At 41.5% G+C, this 20,438-nt stretch overlaps 1 long non-coding RNA gene across 1 annotated transcript; it reads left to right on the plus strand.

The window, feature by feature from the left end:
• The first annotated feature begins 2,352 nt into the window (after positions 1 to 2,352).
• LOC136748708 (uncharacterized) lies at positions 2,353 to 6,304 on the plus strand. Its single transcript, XR_010816610.1, has 3 exons — positions 2,353 to 2,476; positions 3,665 to 3,722; positions 3,944 to 6,304. It is a non-coding gene; the product is annotated as an uncharacterized LOC136748708 (long non-coding RNA).
• Positions 6,305 to 20,438: the final 14,134 nt, after the last annotated feature.

Genomic DNA, 20,438 nt, shown 5'->3' on the forward strand with positions numbered 1-20,438 from the left:
TCACGAATGAGATGTTAATGTTGTTATGCCAGTTTACGGCACTCTGCGACCAGGAGGGAAATGACAAAAACTGTAAGTCTGTCCTGTTGTGATTAATTGTGGTCAACAATGCACGTATTTTGCATTTTGTTTACAATTATCTCCTGTATCAAATGGAGAAATGGCCACACATTCATATTTAACACTCCCACAATTTAAAAACTTAATAAAGTTGGAAAAAGAAAGTTGTAAATTCTCAAATAAATAAATTATGCTTTTGATTTGTAGAGTACATTTGTGCACATTCATTATCACTGTAGATTGATAACACCGCATTATTTTTTTCTTAAAACATAAAACGAAGGTGCATTGGTAATGATTGAGTGCAAATGTAAACAAAACAAAACAATATGGAAGGGTTATCATGCAGCCAAATGAACAAACTTCTACTTCTTGTATGTAACGGCAGGGCAATGGGAGAATCTGTAGGACTTTGTTTTGGGGGAAGATTGTGATTTTAATGGGGTTTTTAAATGTACTTTAGCATTATAATCCTCAAACTTATTGCGTGATGAAATGTGATCCATGCATTTTACTGCACTTTAGCAATACTGCAACATTTACATGATGTATTCATTGTATGATGCACTTATTCTTTATTCTTTAATGTTGTGACCTGCTTTGGCATGTTGTTCCACTATATATAATTAAGATTGACTGATTTAATTTGAATGAGGATTATAGATTCTCATTGTCCAAAATAAGAAGGGACATATTCCAAAAATGACTGAGATATTGAAGTGCTATTACTATTGCTTTTTTATATTTGTAAATTGACAATAATCTGTGAGCAAAAACAGAACCTGCATATTTATAAAAAAAATTGGGAAGAATATGTGCCTTGTTTCATTCAGCTTCATATTCTGCAGCAGACTCCCATTAGCAGACTCCCATTAGCAGACTGGAGCTGCACTTGCTGTCCAGACTACAGAGGTATAAAGGGGGTGGGTTCAAGGTGGGGGGAGGTTGGCAGTGGATGCAGGTGGTGGATGGGATGGTGGGATGGTTCCCTCTGTCCATACTTTTTAGATTTGTCTATATTGCAGTTTGTTTTGTTAGCATGTTTGCTTAATAACTTAATTACAACAACAACAGAAAAATATATAAATATTGGCATTTAGCAATGTATGCAAACCAGACTTTGGGCACTCCAGACAAAAAAGGTTCGCCATCTCTGGCTTATGACCTAGTAGGACCTTGTACCCCATTTTCACTGGTGGACGCGTCCAGCCCCGGACACTTAAATTGGTGTTTTCATCATGCATCCATCATGCCCACTAAGGAAATACTTCGTTTTCAGAAGGGGAGATGTGTGATTGACTTGTAGACAGACATGGGGGAGAAACACATCAGATACACATCAGCTACATTATTAAGTGCCGTGTGAGATCACAAAGAAATTAAAGTTTTATTAGCAGTATGGAGTGAAGTCCACATACAGAAAAAATTACTGCTTTAGGGCCACATTAGAGAGAGAAAAAAATACATATATGTTTGAGAAAAAAAATCGAAACTTTTGAGATTTAAAGTCGAAATAAACTTCTGAGAAAAAAAGTCTAAAGTTTTGAGATTTAAAGTCAAAATAAACTTTTGAGAAAAAAGTCTAAATAAACTTGAGAAAAAAAATGGAAGTTCAGGTTCAAACACCAACAGCATGGATATGGTGTTATCAGCTGCATAACCCGCAGTGGTTTTGAAAAACGCAAGAACCTGCTGTTTGAAGAATAACAAGAACGTGCTGAAATACCTGCACTATGCAGAACTATGAGTGTGAAAATGTAAGTAGTTTCTCTTTAATTATGAATATACTAAACTTGGTGGATTCATAATTGCCAGTGAATTTTAGAGCCCAGAGGGGCTGTGGTATGGCATGAAGTTGCATTTGTCAAAGTATAAAACATGGTTTCTTAAGGTCACAATTCATACTTTTTCACAAACTGTGATTTTTTGCTTAGTAGTTTTTGGTTAATGTATTGCTATCGATTCCCCTGCATAATTTAGCTGAAAACGGCATCTCAGTTGGGACATTGCTCTAAACTCCTGCTTCTAGCTAGCTACAGTTTTTTGTGAAACTAGCAATACACAATGGAGAATTGATAGTAAATCACACTTTATTGTGGAGAATTACAAAATCATCCAACCACATGCACCAATTTCAACACTTGTTACGTTTACATGAATTTGAGACGTGAGGTCTTTCCTAACATTGGGGTTCACAGTGTTTCATAACGGGACACTGTACATTAAAGTTAGGTAGGTGTAATTTACTGTATGATTGCGAGCTAGTCATTTCAGCTGTACCCATTGACATTGTTCTGGATTAAAGGAGTAGCCTTAGTAATTATTTTTTTAATCACCCAGAAACAGAGTGAAGGAAAACAGACAAAGAAACTGAAGGACCACAGACAAATCATGTTCCCCATAATGGCATCGACAGGTAAACCAAACTAACATTATCGTAGCTAGCTAATTTGCTAATTATTGTTTTTATAGCCCAGTTTTATTCACTTCTAAAACAAGGTAACATTCATGGGTTAATCCAATTTCAAATCACTCACCATGACATCTGTAGTAGGGCCTTTATTATTCTTCCTATATTGTATTTTGGTTATCAATGTGTTTATTATTATTATTATTATTATTATTATTATTATTATTATTATTATTATTATTATTGTTGTTGTTGTTGTTGTTGTTGTTGTTGTTGTTGTTGTTTTTTGTTGTTGATATTACGATGATCAATCACGATATTTTTTATGTTTTACTTTGTATTGCTAAACTGCCTCTCATCGGTGGGACTGAATGCGTGACTGTCTGCATTTGTTTTTTAGTGTGTGCACACAGCTGGTTTATATCTTATTTTCAAGCCTACTGTGAGCAGATTTGCCATTGTTTATTCGAAAACATACAGTTGGTAATGTTGATTATTTAGAAGAAACTGATAGACAGGGTTATTTGTGTACTGTATTCTACTACAGCTAATTATAACTATATTGATTTATTTGTGTAAGGTCAATAAGGTCTATCAGATTTGTGCCCTCTTTTGCTGTAAGTGGATTTGTACCTTAACTACAAAAAAATGATAAACCTGTTCTGAATAAGATAATTTTCACCTTTTTTATTTATTGTGACACAGATGTTTTATTGCAGAAGTGAAGTGGCAATGTTTTATGACTTACTAAAGCTTTGTAATTAACAATTTTGGTATGTGATTACTTCGCTCCTTCTGAATAAAAAATTCTGTGTGGGGAACCAACTGATGTAGTCCCTTGTCAGGCTCCCAAGTAATCTGTTACACTCCCACCATCTCCGAATGCCCTAAAATGGTTTAGTAAAAAACAGGTAAGCATTCCTGTGACATTCCTTTGTTAAAATACAATTTGCTTTGAGATATTTTAAAACACAAGGCAGTCAAAATTAGTTAAAGGTTTGATTTAAAAGCAAGGACCAATGAGCTCTTATGGCAAAGGCCCAATCTCCACTTAATTTTAATCTAGACTCAGGAATAGCCAAACAAAACTGGTCTGTTGATCTAAGAGTACCCCCATTCACATATATGTATGAAGTTTTCAACTCTGAATAAATGTTGACACTTGTAATAATTTCCCTGTTATTGTTTTAACAGCACGATCCTTGGCCGTGGTGTAGCAGAACAAGTGATTACTCGGCTGGAGGACGAAAAGGTATGATTTGGGTTATGGATTGAGTTTGGGTTGTTTTATAATATGACATAGGGAAAGGATGATACTGATTTTATACCATCAAAATATAGACCCAATTTTCTGTTTGAGCAGCAGTTGTATAGTACTCCCAGTGTGCACACATCTGTGTTCCATGAATCACTATTTAGGAAAGCTAAATATTCATTATCTAAGTGTAAAATATATTTTCTTGTGCTCCTCAGATCGACAAAGATGTCATCCTGCTTATGGATCATGCAACACTTTCCATCCTATGGGGACAAAATTGCTCTCTTAAATGTTTGCAGAAACCAAAACCCAGTGTCCAAGAGAAAAGAGGGTATTTTTGAAAAGCTAAAAGCTAAATTGAAACTGAGAAAGCAGTCAGCCCCAGCTGAGGAAGAACCTCAATCCACTCAAATCCAAAATTCACCCCAGATAAGGTCTAAACCGAGTACTCGAGTCATTGAAATAGGATGGATTCAATGAGAGAATGGAAAAGAAGCAAGACAGGTTAGGGCTAAACAGGGGGTGGAACCAGAAAGGTGAGGATGAATGAGCAGGAAATTCTTAAAGAGGGAAAGAGCCTCTTTTTCCCCAATGGACAGTCTACTAAAGGTCCTGAAGCAGACTTTGATATTGAAGTGTGGGATTTCAAACAAAATACAGTCCATGAGGATATTTCCATTGGCACGATATATGACACTGTCAAGCTTCCTTGATTGCGCTTTTATATAGCAACCTGCAAAAAAGAGCCCAGTGGAGACTCTGATTCTGTATCTGGTAGTGCTCATGCTAATGGAGATAGTGGTCACGAAGATGATGAAGAAGAGGACCATTCTAATGAATATCATGAAGACGAGGGTGAAGTTGATGACCAGGAGGAGCAAACTCATGAAGATCATGATTTGGGCAGAGCTGTGTTTTTTTCACAGGATGGTCCACCAACACAACTAATCATTAATGCCCAGTCCTGTCAGCAGTACCGTTCATTACTGATTGCCACAACCCAGAAATATTGCACAGCAATGTTGTGGTTGAGACCATTGTTGACCTTGCTTTTGATGTGTCTGACCCAGAGATGACCTTTGGTCCACAAAGAGAAAATGGAACAGACACAGATGACACATTGCCATATAATTTTGAAGAGATGTCCCAAGATACTCCACCTCCTGTGAATGCGACATGTGTAACCATACACCACGAAAACTGTTTGAATGACATGATCGAAGCATTCTGTGATCCAGCCGTTTTGACCAAACCACTGTCCGTAAGGCAGTTACTTGCTGATAATTCAGATGAAGCTGGCTGTGGTTCTGGGGTAGTGAGGGATGTTTACAGTTGTTTCTGGCAAGAGTTTTATGACCGTTCCACACTTGGAACAACTTTAAAAGTCCCTTTCATCAGACATGATTTCAGTGCTACTGTCTAGAAGGCCATTGGCAGAATTATGCTGAAAGGATATCAAGACCGCTGTTACTTTCCAATCAAGCTTGCTCCCCCTTTTGTGGAAGAAATGTTTTATGGAATAGTGCACAGTGATCTGTTGCAAAGCTTCCTGCAATTTGTAAGTGCCCAAGAACAACAGATCATCCAACAAGCTCTGCATGACTTCTTCTCTGTGGAACTTGATGAACTTTTGGAAGTCCTGGAAAATTATGAATGCCGAAGGAGAGTCACAGCTAATAAACTTAAAGAGATTCTGGTGGAGATATCTCATGAAGAGCTTGTTCAAAAGACAATGTATGTGGTAGATTGCTGGAGGGAAGTGATTCTGTCACAGATTGCCCTGAATGGTGAGAAGCTCTCAGAAATGTATGCCAACCCCAAGCCAACACCTCGTAAAGTGCTTCAACGCCCCATTGGGCGTACATGTGGTAGGATTCTAGATATAGCAGACACCTATCAGAATTTCCCAGATTTCCGTGCTGAATTTAAAGCAGTACTTGAAAGCAATATCTGGGTTATAGACATTGTATAGCTGATAGTAGCCTGTTTGGTTCATGCTATTCAGCTCTGGTCCTGACCTAATATACAGAACTTTGACACCTAATTAGACTTTTATTGAAAGAGCAGCATTGTGTTCCACTGTCTGTTTTACTTGTGAAACAACAAGTTTTGCATACTTCATTTTGTCCTTTGCCCTCTCGTTCAATGCCTATATATGTTTATAGTAAGGAGAGCATTTCACTTTTCTATTTGTTTTGTTTAAATTGGACTGTTGGTGTTTTAGCTCAAGCAAGAATATCTAAATCCTGTATATCTATGTAACATATTTCCTCTTCCAAGCTCTGACTACACAAATGGGAACTGTTTAATACACTGATTTTTGCAGTATACACAGACACAGCCACTTATTTTTTTTTCTCAATGTCTCAACGCTCTGTAAAGGTTATTCTATGATGCTTGCAAAACCAAACACATCTTAAATTGTAGAAGTGACCCTCCACACTGAGCACTTAATCAAATTACTGCATGGCTGATTAAGCCTTTGTACCAGGATACATAGCTACATAACTCACAGAAATGTGAGTTTGCACCACTCAAGTTTGGTGTTGGTATCTTTTACAGTCCTGTATCCCTTGGGTGGGGGGTTGGGGGTGCATTATTATACTGTTATATATATATATACTAATAAATTATGCATTCATCAGAAAGTCCAAAATGAGTGCATTTTTGCATGTTTGTCACCTAGATATTTTGTATTATCTAATTTCTTAAGAGAGTACAATTCAGCAGCTTGAAATGCATCTTCAGGAGCATCCCACCCATTCGCTTCCATTAGCAGAATGCAAAGCTCAAAGACTGTTTGATCACAAGGGTACTGGCCCTTTGGGGTACACACTTCCCTGCATACAGCTTGTCCTCCGCTGTACCATACATTTGTGGTACATAATATATATACATAAGAATTAGTATACATATGGTAAAATTGAATGAATTTATGATGCACTTTGCATTTATTTAATATAAATAAAATTAGGTTAATATTTATATTAACATGTATTCAATTTTATAAATAGATTACATTAAAAATAGATATTTAGGCTAGACATGTAGACAGAGTGACGACTTTGCAAGTAATTGCTGATAATACTTCTTACAGTATCTCTCTTTCTCTCACACACACAAACACACACACACACCTGGATAGTATAAAATAACTTAAATAAACTATAAATTGGGTTACCTGGACAAGGACAAGGAAACTGGATCAGACTTGTCAAAGAAATCTCCAGAAAAGTGACCATCATCTTGAAGGCCTTTGAATAGGTTTACCCAGAACTACACTCTCTGCTTTCTCAGTATTCCCCACCAGGATTCAATACGTTGGTTGGCCGTGCTACGTCCATAAATACATTTTGTATTTAAAAAAAGCATTGGTTTGATTTCTCCTTAGAAAAAGCATGTTCTCGATGTGCCCGTTTTCAGTGCCTTGTCCGCGCGCAGCCTCTCTGGACAACCTCCCAGACGCCTAATGCATTCAATATTGTAATCAGCTATAACTTTTGGGTCGTTGTTTGTGGTGTAAGCTTCCATCCACAGCACGAAACGGCTGAACCCGTCAATAAATCCATTAATCCCTATACGGTATGGTTTCAACTTGTCATAAGAATCTAAGTGCCAAAGTGCATTGGGGCCAGAAGTACTGTACCGATGTCGCTTCAGACAATGTGCCCGTCGGAGCTCTACTTGTGGATCGATCAATTTGATAATCTGGCGTATTGTGTCTTGCTCAACTACGAATCCTCTTTGAATCCTCCTGCAACCCTTGCATTTCTCCATTGCCTGATATTTCGTTATGCACAAATGCTATTACTTCATCTAAATCCGTGTGTTTTTTCCTCCTGAACAACCCCAATTTGCGACATCCCCTCTTTAAAGTTTGAATGCTTATAATGATCTGATGATTTTGTGCTAAGAGGCAAAGTATTTCTTTATTGTGGAAACCTATTTTGAAATGTAATGTAATAAGGTTATCCACCTCTGGCATTGTGATGAAAGCAGACATGCACACTATACATTTCCACAATTCATCTTAAATCTTAAAACTTTTGACCTCTCTCTCTCTCTCTCTCTCTCTCTCTCTCTCTCTCTATATATATATATATATATATATATATATATATTTCTCTCTTAAGTCGCCCTAATGCTCTTCCTTAGTTTCAGGATGTAAATGATGTGCAGGTTTTTTGTACAACAGTTCCACAGAGACAATGTGAAGGTGAACACGATTTATTTAACATAAATTTACTTTACAAAAAGTTAAATGAATGAATAAATAAATATTGCAGATCTGGATTTCCCTCTAAAACATTAAAGACTGGTTTAATAAATGCATTAATTTGTCCATAAACGCCATGACTGAAATGTGCACACTTTATTTAAATTATATATTAAATTGTAGCTGCTTTTACTGTATGATCATTCTTGAACCATGTGTACTAATACAGAAAAAAGTGTCATTTGCAATTACAAATCTGTTATAAGAGTAATAAGTTAAAGACTCTAGTTGTATCATTTAAAAGGCTTATCTTCTAGCACATATTGTGATAATGATTACAATAATAATAATAATAATAATAAATAGCAATTTATTTATTTTTGAACATGGAAAAGTTTTCTTATGGTAACATAATGTCTGAATAAAATGTTGTCTATACACGTTTAGGTCTTCCTTATATATCTTAACAGAAACGCTGTCTCCAATCATGTAAAGCATAAAGCATAAAATAGCCACAAAGGTAATTTCCAGGTCAGGCTCTAACATTCATAGTGTTGTTTTTGGTATTTGTTTTATATAACGAAATACAACACTATCCCACAAATCGCTCTGCCTACTACCACAACAGGGGATGGACTTCCAACAATGGCCAGGTTTTACAAAAAGCTCTGGAACGCATCCCACGGCACAGACTCTTAGGCCAGTGGAACCGAGGCATTAGAGAGGAGGCCAATCTGATCTAATCTCATTGCCCTAATTATTCTCTTGGGAAGCTCAGGTTCCTGCAAATGAGGCACCTCCGTGCTTATCCTGCTATGTCCTTAGGTACAGTTATCCCAGTATAGTAATGTGATGCAGGAACAAACAACTTAGAGTACAGCAGTCATGGGTCTTTCACATGGTGAGTCATGCCAATAGGCTAAATATGGTTATATATATAAAAGAAACAGGTAATAGGTCAAGTACATAGTTGAGCACCTTCGGGGCAAGCTAAACTTAATGCACAGGAAGAAAGAAAAAATGACACCACACACAAGTCACGATCTTTGCATATTTATAATATGGAATAAATTACTTTTAAAAAATGGTAATAGGCTGCTTCTTCAAATTATTAATTTCATCAAAACATTTTTATCAGTTATTATTATTATTATTATTATTATTATTATTATTATTATTATTAAGAACATAAGAAAGTTTAAAAACGAGAGGAGGCCATTCAACCCATCATGTTCATTTAGTGTCCATTAATAACTAAGTGACCCAAGGATCCTATCTAGTCTATTTTTAAATGTTCCCAAATTTTCAGCTTCAACCACATTACTGGTGAGTTTGTTCCAGATTGCAACGACTCTCTTATTATTATTATTATTATTATTATTATTATTATTATTATTATTATTATTATATTTCTTAGCAGACACACTTCTCTAGGGTTATAATGTATCACATTATTTTTACATACAATTAACCATTTATACAGCTATGTTTTAACTGAAACAATGTAGGTACAGTACCTTGCTCAAGAGTACAACAGCAGTTTTTTTACGCGGTTTGATTTCCGGTTTGATTTCACCCTCTCTTACAGACCCGGGTCCAAGAACGTCAAAGCAGATGCACTGTCCAGGCAGTTCGACTCCATTGCTACACCCACAGTTACGGCGCCCATCCTGCCCACGTCCTGCATCGTTGCACCAATTCACTTGGACATCATGGCACAAAGAACCCAAGCCCTCGAATCAGACCCCGCTCCACCTTAATGCCCAGCCTCTCGAACCTTCGTCCCAGCCTCCCTGTGCTCACACCTCTTGCCTTGGTTACATCCTTCGCCAGCAGCTGGACACAGCAGCAGGAACACATTTTGGTGGCCCATGATGCACAGGGACGTGTTGCAGTTCGTCAACGCCTGTGTGTCCTGCGCTCAGTCCAAGGCCTCGTGACAGCTCCCGTGGGCCTATTGGAATCTCTCCCCATTCCCCGGTGGCCCTGGTCACACATGGCGATAGACTTCGTTATGGATCTCCCCAGCTTGCAGGGATACACGACCATCCTAGTAGCTGTCGATCGCTTTTCCTAGGCGTGTAAACTAGTGCCCTTGAAGGGGCTTCCGACCGCCCTGGCTATTGCAGACATCCTATTCCACCATGTCTTTCGAGTGTATGGTCTGCCCGAAGACATCATCTCAGACCGGGGACCTCAATTCACCTCTCGGGTGTGGACAGAATTTTGTAAGGCACTCAATATCTCTGTCAGTGTCTCCTCAGGTTACCACCCGCAGTCGAATGGACAGATGGATCGCCTCAATCAGGAAATAGGCCGGTTCCTGTACTCCTACTGCAGCGACAGCCAGCGGGACTGGAGCCGGTTTCTGCCCTGGGCAGAATATGCCCAGAACTCCCTGATCAGCTCCTCCACTGGGCTGTCACCCTTCCAGTGTGTCCTGGGGTATCAACCGCCGTTGTTCCTGTGGACGGAGGAATTGTCAGATGTCCCGGCGGTGGTTGACTGGCTTCACCACAGCACAAACGTATGGCAAAGGGCGCACACTCACCTGCAAAGAGCGATACAGCACCAGCGGACTCAAACCAACTGCCACAGGTGCCCGGCCCCTCAGTATCAGCCGGGGCAAGAGGCCTGGCTTTCCACCAGGGACATTCGCCTCCGTCTTCCTTCGAAGAAGCTCAGCCTGCGATTCATCGGCCCCTTTAAGGTACTGTGCAGAATTAATACCGTGGCTTACTAGTTACAATTACCCCCACACTACAGGATCTCACCGACCTTCCACGTCTCATTGCTGAAACCAGTGCGCTCGGACCCTGCGCAGCCCCCCACCCCTGACGGATGCGTCCCGCGGGCCGCCGCCACTGCCCCTGGACCTGTACGATGGACCAGCGTACCGGGTGAGGACTCTGCTGCGCTCCCGCCGCCTGGGGGGGGCGGGGGGGGAATCTACAATACCTGGTAGACTTGGAGGGCTACGGTCCGGAAGAACAGTCCTGGGTTCTGGCACATGACGTCTTAGACCCATCCCTGATCTTGGACTTCCGCCGTGCTCATCCCCACGATCCCGCGCCCCGACCTCGCGGTAGACCTCCCCGCCCCAGGCTGCGGCCGTCGGGAGCAGTCCGTGGGGAGGGGGGGTACTGTGTCATCCTCACTCCTCCATCCCACTGTTCGCCACCAGAGGTTGTCATCCCCCGAGTTCTAAACCATCCTTTCCATTCATCAGCATCAATCAATCCATTACATCATTCCACAGCACCATGTGCACATGCAAGTTTCAGTCTCCAACCCCATTGGCCCCGCACCTCACATCCCTGTTCTCTGCTTCACTCAGATCTCTATTTAAACCCCTGAGTCCCTACAATCAATGCTAAGTTTTGCTCTTCTTCATGTTGACAACTCTAAGTATCCCAGCTATCTCTACCTGTGCCTAGTTAACGACTCCTGCCTTTTCTCCTCAACCACTGCCCTACAGATTTATTTGCACCATCGCCCGACCTACCGCCTGCCTTCCTGACAACTCTTTTGCCTGCTCCTTCAGATCCCGTTTGCCTGCTCTTGACCCTCCACCATCTCGACTATTCTCTGTCTCTCTGCTCCTGGGTTCTCCAGTCCTGTGCCCGGACAGACGTGACATTACCATACAGAACACAGTGTATTTTACAATTTGGCATCGCACAATCTGTGAGGTAGCAGCATATGTGCAGTGAAGCCTTGTGCTGTGGCGTTGGGGATTGTGTGTGAAGTTTGCACACAACTGGGGCCACAAAACCACATGAGAAGCAGTTCCCTTAGCCTGAGTCACAAAAGATGTTTTCTTATCTTCAGAATCCAAAATACTAGTGAGTGCATATCTGGCTGTCACGTGTTTATTCTTGTTAAACTTACGAGCCCCTTTCTTGCTTTGTTAATAAATTAAAAAAACAAAATCTGAGCAGAAGCAATTAGGAACATTTGCTGTTTTTTTTTTAGAATTAACTTATGTAATTTTGACATAACAGGTAGTAAAGAATGCTTATTTCTTTACTGGATATAATGCAAGTGTAGTGAAATTGTGACAGACTCATAGACAGACAGATGGACAGACTGCAACCTGGAGCACAGGACAATCCCCCCCGCCCCCCAATTGAATCTAAGACAATATCTTATAAAGTTATTTCATAGGACTTTTAAGTTTACAAGCCTGTCTGGGATGAGAACAATGAAAACACATGTTATGGGCACATCTGGAACAGCTGGAGATCTTGTGTTTGGCACTTACAGCGTGCTTTTCAAAAGGGGCGAGAATATGGCAACCAGGCAATCTGGTTTATGTAACCATATTGCTTTATTCTTATGTTGTAAAGGGGCAGAAAGTGGAAACACAATGTATTTTATATATACATTTTGAACAGAGATTATTAAGTGGCTGGAAAGTAAATTAGATTTAATATAAATTACCCTCCCACCCCTCATTTTTTATTTCACCCGTTTTGATATTCATGTCGATAATGAACCTCTCTATTTGCTCTTCAAAAAATGACTGCATCAATGCATTTAGGCTACTGTATTGTGGACATAAACTGAAAAATAGCAAGGTAAAATAACAGTTCATTGTACTTTCAGTTGATGGCTGAGACCAGATGAAGAAATTGTACCATACCTCTGGTTCCACATTTCACTTTAACCCAAGTGACAACCAATTCCTTCAGTTAGACCTGCCACATATTTGCTATTTGCTTCAGTAGAAAATATCGGATACACAAAGATCTGCAAGACAAAACCAAGGAATGCCCAAAGATTATTTTTTGTACACAGGGTGATTACAACAATTTTACTTTCATTCAAAAGTGACCTTCCCTTTTGTGTTTCTTAATGGGTCCAAAGTGTGGTCTAATTTAGTTTTTTGATCAATTTGTTCTGATTTGTTCACATTTGGCCTCACATTGCCTGAGAGTTGCCTGCACCTGAATCACCACACATCTGAAGCCAAGAGGTCAGAAGTAAAAAGGTTATCACTGGGGGATTTGTTTGCTTTAAATAACTTGTTAATATTATGAATACCTTCCAGAAGATCAATACTCTTAAATCTCTTACCCAATATCCCTAATCCTGAGCCTGTTAGACTTTAGGCTCATGAACAAGATCATAAGGTGTCTCATTATCTTCAATGTGGGGATGAATCATTGATTGGACATTGTCACAGGAATGATTATTTGGATTGTGAAACCTTTATTCATGTAATTAGCCCTTTACACTCCCCCCCATTTTGCCTGGTTGGAACTTTTTAGATGTGCAAGTGTTTCATATTATAAAGAGTGCAGGTATGTGACACCTATCAAATGAAACTAGACAACCTGTACTATAATATTCTGCATAGTTGATCAGGATTAGGCAAACTATATTACAGTACTACTAAGTTTATTCACAAAAAAATGGACCTTTTTCCTCCATTAATGTTTAATGCTGGGTGAAAATAGCATAAAAAATGAAGGAATAATGTGCATTTGAAAGAACCTTGTGTAGGTGAAAAAGTTGAGAGAAAATATGTACCATAAAATACTCCCAAAGGGCAATTTCTCCATTCAAAGGGCCACAAGCATGTAGGGCCACTCAAATGAAAGCATACAAACTACAGAATGAGTTTCTGCATTGTTGATCATGATTAGACACACTATATTGCAACACTACCACATTTTTTCCAATATAAATAATTATGCATAGTTATGAATTATGACGTTTGGGGATTTTATTAAAACAATGTAAAACTTATTTTTCTTACAATGTACCCTTGAAGTACTAGTCAAAATACAACTTGTAAGACAAACTGGGTGAACAATAATAATAATAATAATAATAATAATAATAATAATAATAATAATAATAATAACATTTGATAAAAACTGAAGGAGCTGTTATATTTTTTCCCTACTTTCCACAGTCATTATCTCCTCACAGTATCAAAGTATCAAATTGAATTACAGACAAAAGTTCACAAAATGTTTTACATAAAATGTTGATAAAATTAAAATAAAGCATAGCTTACAAATACTTTAATAGAAAATAAATTAAAGGATAATGTTATATTCAGTTATTAAGTGTTCCATGTTCTGTTCTCAGTCTTCCTGTGTGAATGAGTGTCGTGCTTGGGTTGCTAGGATACGATGCTGGGGGCGTGTGTGTGTACGCATGCAACGGAAAAGGGACGCCATGTTCTGGCAATGGTAACAGGGACAAATAAAACTTCCTATACAGTTTAACCTATACAGTTGGTGTCCAGTCGTTCTTTACAATATAACAGATAAAACAAATATGAATGAATCTTTGTAAACTTGCCAGGAAAGTCAATGTGTTATTTTGAGGTATTTACTTTGCTATAAGGCTTATGTAAATATTTTTTAGTATCAGCAGAGTTCAAAGCAATAAATGCAATACTTATTGAAGGAAATAACTGGGTATGAGTTAATAAATAAAAACAGATGAGATACAATCTCACAGGCTCTTTGATCCTTTGAAATGCAAAAAATGTCATGAACAAAAAAAAAAATTGTTCCATTGAATTCAGATTCAGATTCTTACACACAAGTCAGACTGTATTGCCAAAATACAAAACACCAAATAATTGGTACAGGCCATTTGTTCAGATGAATACCAATTTGGATGAATTCTAAAACTCTGCAGCCTCTTTTTGATTTGCTCATCCCAGATGTGTTGTATGAGACTGGGTTTCTGAGCTATGATAATCCAAGTTATTGTTTTGGGATATCTTCAATCACATTTCAAGATATCTTTAAATATTTAAAAATATCTGTAAATGTATTTAAGATATATTTAAATATTTAGAGATATCTTCAAATGCACTTTAAAAAAAGATACCTGCAATTCATTGAGCGGTCTGGAATTAATTTAAAGATATCTGAAATATGTTTATAGATATCTGCAAATATCATTTGCAGAAATCTGTAAATTACTTATTGGTCATCTCAAATTTATTTAGAGATATCTGTAAATGAACAGGACGTCATTTGCAGATATCTCAAAATGAATTGGAGATATCTTGAAATTAAATACAGATATCTTTAAATGTATTCAAGCTATCTTTAAATTAATTTCAGATATCTGTAAATGCAGATCAATTAGATATTATTTTCATTTGAGTTGAATTAATTACAAATGGTAGTCCAGGCATTCCTTTTCTTGTTTTCTTGTTTCCTGTTTCATGCTGTTTGTTCGCAATAATTGGGTGGTTTGACACAATTTGCTTCAAGAGGGTTTTTTTCAAAGTCACTGAAATTCTTTGAACGTTTTCTTTTACCTTTGTCCATTGTTTGGTTGGGTGATTTACTCCAGTTCCACACAATTCTTATGTTTCTTCAGGTTCCATCCCTGGTTTTTGAAGCAGGTCAGCACCAAGCATCATTAATCTAATCAGGCTTCACAAAGAGTAGCTGGTTAGTCCTTATTTACCTTAGTCTGTGACTCCCTAGTCTAGATCTAATTAATCTCAAATTAAGCAATGTCTCAGAAAGACATTTTTTAAGTATGGATTAATTTAAGTAGAATTAGCCTAGTCCTGATTTAATTTAAACTCTGTCCAGGAATCCGCCCCCCAAGTATTTTAAATATATATTCTGATGGAGTGTAATTTCCCAGAGGTGAATTGGGAATTGGTTGAGGAAGGTGCACTCCATCTTGGGAAAGGAGGCTGAAGTCAAGACGGTCATGGTAGAGCCTCAGGATGTAAATGGCTGTTGTGGGATGGGTTTAATGGGATAATTGGATGCTCTTGGTGAGAATAATGTAAAAGTGTATGGGGAACAAATGGAAAAGAAAGAACAGAGAACAAAGGAGAATCTGAGGGAAAAGAAAAACAGTGTGACTTTGTAAAGAAAACTATGTTTTTCTTTCTTTTTGTTGGTAACAAATGTGTGTGTTTCTGGGTTTTGGCAGTACAGGGAAGCTGATCCTTCATAATATACATTAAATGATACACTTAGATTTTCAAAAAGCTTTTGATAAAGTTCCACATCAAAGACTGATCCTCAAATTGGAAGTTGTAGGCATTCAGGGTAATGTAAGTAGATGGATTATGAACTGGTTGATGTATAGGAAACAAAGGGTATCAATTAGAGGAGTTGCTTCTGACTGGAGTGAGGTTGTTAGTGGAGTGCCACAGGAATCAGTATTATGGCCTTTTCTTTTTCTAATCTATATTAATGATCTGGACTCTGGGATAGTTAGCAAACTTGTCAAATTTGCAGATGATAGGTGGCTCAGCAGATACAATCTCAGCAGCACAGGTTATTCAAAGGGACTTAAATAATATTCAGTTGTGGGCCGACACCTCTCTAGAGGTAGTTCAGAGGAGAGCAGCCAGATTTATTCCAGGTTTGAAGGGAATGTCCTACTCGGAGAGACTGAGGGAACTGAACCTTTTCAACCTGCAACAGAGGAGACTACGTGGGGACTTGATTCAAGTTTTCAAAATCATGAAAGGCATCAACCACATCAAACCAGAGGAGCTTTTCCAGATCAGCAGGGATACACGCACCCGGGGACAAAAATGGAAATTGGGCTTCAAGGCATTTAAGACGGAAAACAGGAGACACTTCTTCACACAGAGAGTTGTCAAAATCTGGAACAAACTACTGAGCAATGTGGTTGAAGCTGAAAATTTGGGAACATTTAAAAATAGACTGGATAGGACCCTTGGATCACTTAGTTATCTTTCAAGTCAGAAGCACTACCCAAGGGGGAGGGGTTTCTGCACACTTCCATAGGAACCTGATCAAAAATGTCACTCTATCAAAGCTGCCATTGGCCCCTGCGCACGTCACTCAGAACAGGACCCTTCCCACTTCCTGTTCCATAAAATGTGATGTCAGCGCAGGTTCGCCTGACGATCTCCCACTCCGACGAGTGACGGTAGGGGTTTGGCGGCTCTTGACCTACGCTTCTCCCCGAGCCCCTCCATCTCCACCTCCAGGCACACAGCTTCGGATACAGCCGCGCCTCCTGTGCCAGCTTCTCCACCTGCGTCTGCTGCTGCTCCCGCTGCCATGACCACACCTGCCACGGCAGCTGCTCCCACCCCGGCAACCGCACCCCCCCTGCCTGACGTGCCCATGGGGCCCACGGGTGCACACCAACATGAGCGACAGGGAAGAGTGATGGAGCGACGCCCACAGGCCCCCTCCCACTCTTCTGAGTCGTTGCTAGCTCCCTCCCCGCCATGCAACGGAGATCCGGCTCCACGGACAGAGAGCGAGATGAGACCATCCTTGCCCTGAATAGCAGGATGGACCACATCTGCACCCTCCTGTCTGCACAGGCAGCACAAACAGCAGCCCAGGCTCTACCCCCCCCCATCTCGAGTCTCCACCGCCAGCCCATGTGCCACTGGACTCTGAGGGGAGCCTTTCTGCCCTATCTATGGACAAGGGCAGCAGAAAGGTAAGGAGGACCGCCTATTGCTCAGGCTGCACATGGGCTTGAAGTCGGAGGTGGAGCTCATGGAGGGGAAATTGGCCTTGCCCCCCTCCACTCCATTGAGCAACAACAATCCCCCTGCTCCTGTAAGTCAGGACTGGGAGTTTTGGGCAGTGATCCTGAGGGCCATGGACTGCTTGCAGATCCCCTGGCCCTCTGAACCCACCCCCCCACGCTCCAGGTTCGAGATGGAGCACTGGCCGCAGCAGTTGACAAGGGCCCTCTCTCTGCTGCCGGACCTCCTGGATGACCTGAGAGCCACCTGGGACCACCAAACAACACCCCCCAGATTGGGGAGGCCTATGCCAGAACCCAGGGTGCACCTGAAGCGGGCCTGGTGGACTTCCGACTGCTTGCTGTGTTGGTTTTTTGTCCACAGAGCTGTTTCCTCCACAGCAGGAGCGCTAGCGGCGGCAGTAAAATCCGCGGTGTGTCGTAAGAGATCTCGCCCGCATGAGGTGCTCCTCCGCCGGCTTGCAACCACACTACAGCCCATGGCAGCGGCTGTAGGAGATCTCGCTCTCACGAGGACTCAGCTCGAGGTGGAGCTCATGGGACCATCCGGCAACAGCCCCCGCCCTAGCCAGGAGAGGGGAGGCTTTTGCCAGGACCCAGGGCGCAGCAGAAGTGGGCTTGGCGGATTTTCCCAGCGTAAATTCCACCATAGCCGTACTCGTCTCCCTACTGCCGCTGTCCGTGGAGCCATGCGACCTGGCCTGCCCCAACAGGCAGTGTCGCGTCATGGAGACATAAGAAACATAAGAAAGTTTACAAACGAGAGGGGGCCATTCGACCCATCGTGCTCGTTTGGTGTTCATTAATATCTAAGTGATCCAAGGATCCTATCCAGTCTATTTTTAAATGTTCTACCACTTCTACCACATCGCTGGGTAGTTTATTCCAGATTGTGACTACTCTCTGTGTAAAGAAGTGTCTCCTGTTTTCCATTTTGAATGCCTTGAAGCCCAATTTCCATTTGTGTCCCCGGGTGCGTGTGTCCCTGCTGATCTTGAAAAGCTCCTCTGGTTTGATGTGGTCGATGCCTTTCATGATTTTTAAGACTTGGATCAAGTCCCCACGTAGTCTCCTCTGTTCCAGGGTGAAAAGGTTCAGTTCCCTCAGTCTCTCCGAGTAGGACTTTCCCTTCAGACCTGGAATAAGTCTGGTTGCTCTCCTCTGAACTGCCTCTAAAGCAGCAATATCCTTCTTGAAGTGTGGTGCCCAGAACTGTACACAGTATTCCAGATGAGGTCTAACTAGCGCATTGTACAGTCTTAATATTACTTCCCTTGTTTTAAATTCTACACTTTTGACAATATACCCTGTCATTCTGTTTGCCTTTTTTATTGCTTCCCCACATTGCTTGGATGGAGAAAGTGAGGAGTCCACATAGACTCCTAGATCTTTCTCATGCGTTACTTCATCTAGATCTGTACCTCCCATAGTGTAATTATAGTGGACATTTTTGTTACCTGCATGTATTACCTTGCACTTGTCCACATTGAATTTCATTTGCCAGGTGTCAGCCCACAACTGAATATTATCTAAGTCCCTCTGAATAGCCTGTGCTGCCAAGATTGTATCTGCTGAGCCACCTATTTTGGTATCATCTGCAAATTTGACAAGTTTGCTAACTATCCCAGAGTCCAGATCATTAATATAGATTAGAAAAAGCAAGGGCCCTAGTACTGATCCCTGTGGAACTCCACTAACAACCTCACTCCAGTTAGAAGTGACCCGTTGCACTGTGCGGCCCTCCTGGAGAAGCGAGCAATCCGCAAAGTGCCCCCACCGGGGCAGCACGAGGGATTTTATTCCCCATACTTCCTTGTGCCCAAGAAAGATGGTGGTTTCTGCCCCATCTTGGATCTGAGGCGCCTGAACCGCCACCTCAAGGTGCTGCACTTCAAGATGCTCAACCTGCGCACCATGTTGCAGGCCATCGAGCCCGGCGACTGGTTCACCACAGTGGATCTGAAAGATACTTAATTTTACATCCCCATTGCACAGGCCCACAGGAAGTTTCTGTACTTTGCCTTCGAGGGCCGAGCGTTCAAGTTTGCTGTTCTCCCCATTTCCAAGTGCATGGACGTCGTGTTAGCCCCCTTGCATTGCCAGGGGGTCCGCATCTTCAATTATCTAGACGACTGGCTGGTTTGTTCTCACTCGAGGGAGCAGGTTCGGATATACACGGACCTGATTTTAGGCCGCCTCTCCAAATTGGGCCTTCAGGTCAATCGAGAGAAGAGCTGCCTGACGCCAACTCAGCAGGCACAGTTCCTCGGACTGCGCCTCGATTCCGTTACCATGCTCGCCATGCTGGTGCCAGAGAGAGTTGCCTCAATACACACGTGTCTCTTCTTCTTCAGACTGAGAGCTCGTGTCAGGGTGTCCCTTTGCCAGAGGCTGCTGGGCCTCTTAGCGGCTGCATCACAGACCCTCCCCCTCGGCCTCCTCCAGTTGAGGCCGTTGCAGTGGTGGTTCAGGTCTCTCAGGATGCACCCTCGCCGCGATTGAGCACGCCAAGTCACAGTCACTCTGGCATGCTTGAAGGCGCTTCGTTGGTGGCGGAGCACCCAAAATTTGACCCTCGGTGTGCCCCTGGGGCCAGTTTAACAACGAGCAATCATGACGACAGACGCCTCCAAGCAGGGTTGGGGAGCAGTCTGCGACAGACGTGGAGTCCGAGGCAAGTGGACGGAGCCAGCATGGGCCCTCCATAACAACATCCTGGAGTTACAGACAGTACTCCTTGGACTGTCTCATTTCCTGCCAGTCCTGAGGGACAGACATGGGACAGACAACACAGCGGTGGTTACCTATATCAACAGGAGGTCTCCGGTCATGCAGATTGCACTGTCTAGCATGCCGTCTGCTTCTGTGGACGCAGCCACGGTTCCACACCATCAGAGTAGTTCACCTCCCGGGCCTGTCCAACACGGTGGCGGACCTCCTCTCTAGGGGAGGCGCCCCAGTCTCGGAATGGCACCTCCACCCGCTTGTGGTACAACAACTGTGGAGCC

The sequence above is a fragment of the Amia ocellicauda genome, chromosome 4 (genome assembly GCF_036373705.1).
Source record: "Amia ocellicauda isolate fAmiCal2 chromosome 4, fAmiCal2.hap1, whole genome shotgun sequence".
Taxonomy (NCBI): Eukaryota; Metazoa; Chordata; class Actinopteri; order Amiiformes; family Amiidae; genus Amia; species Amia ocellicauda.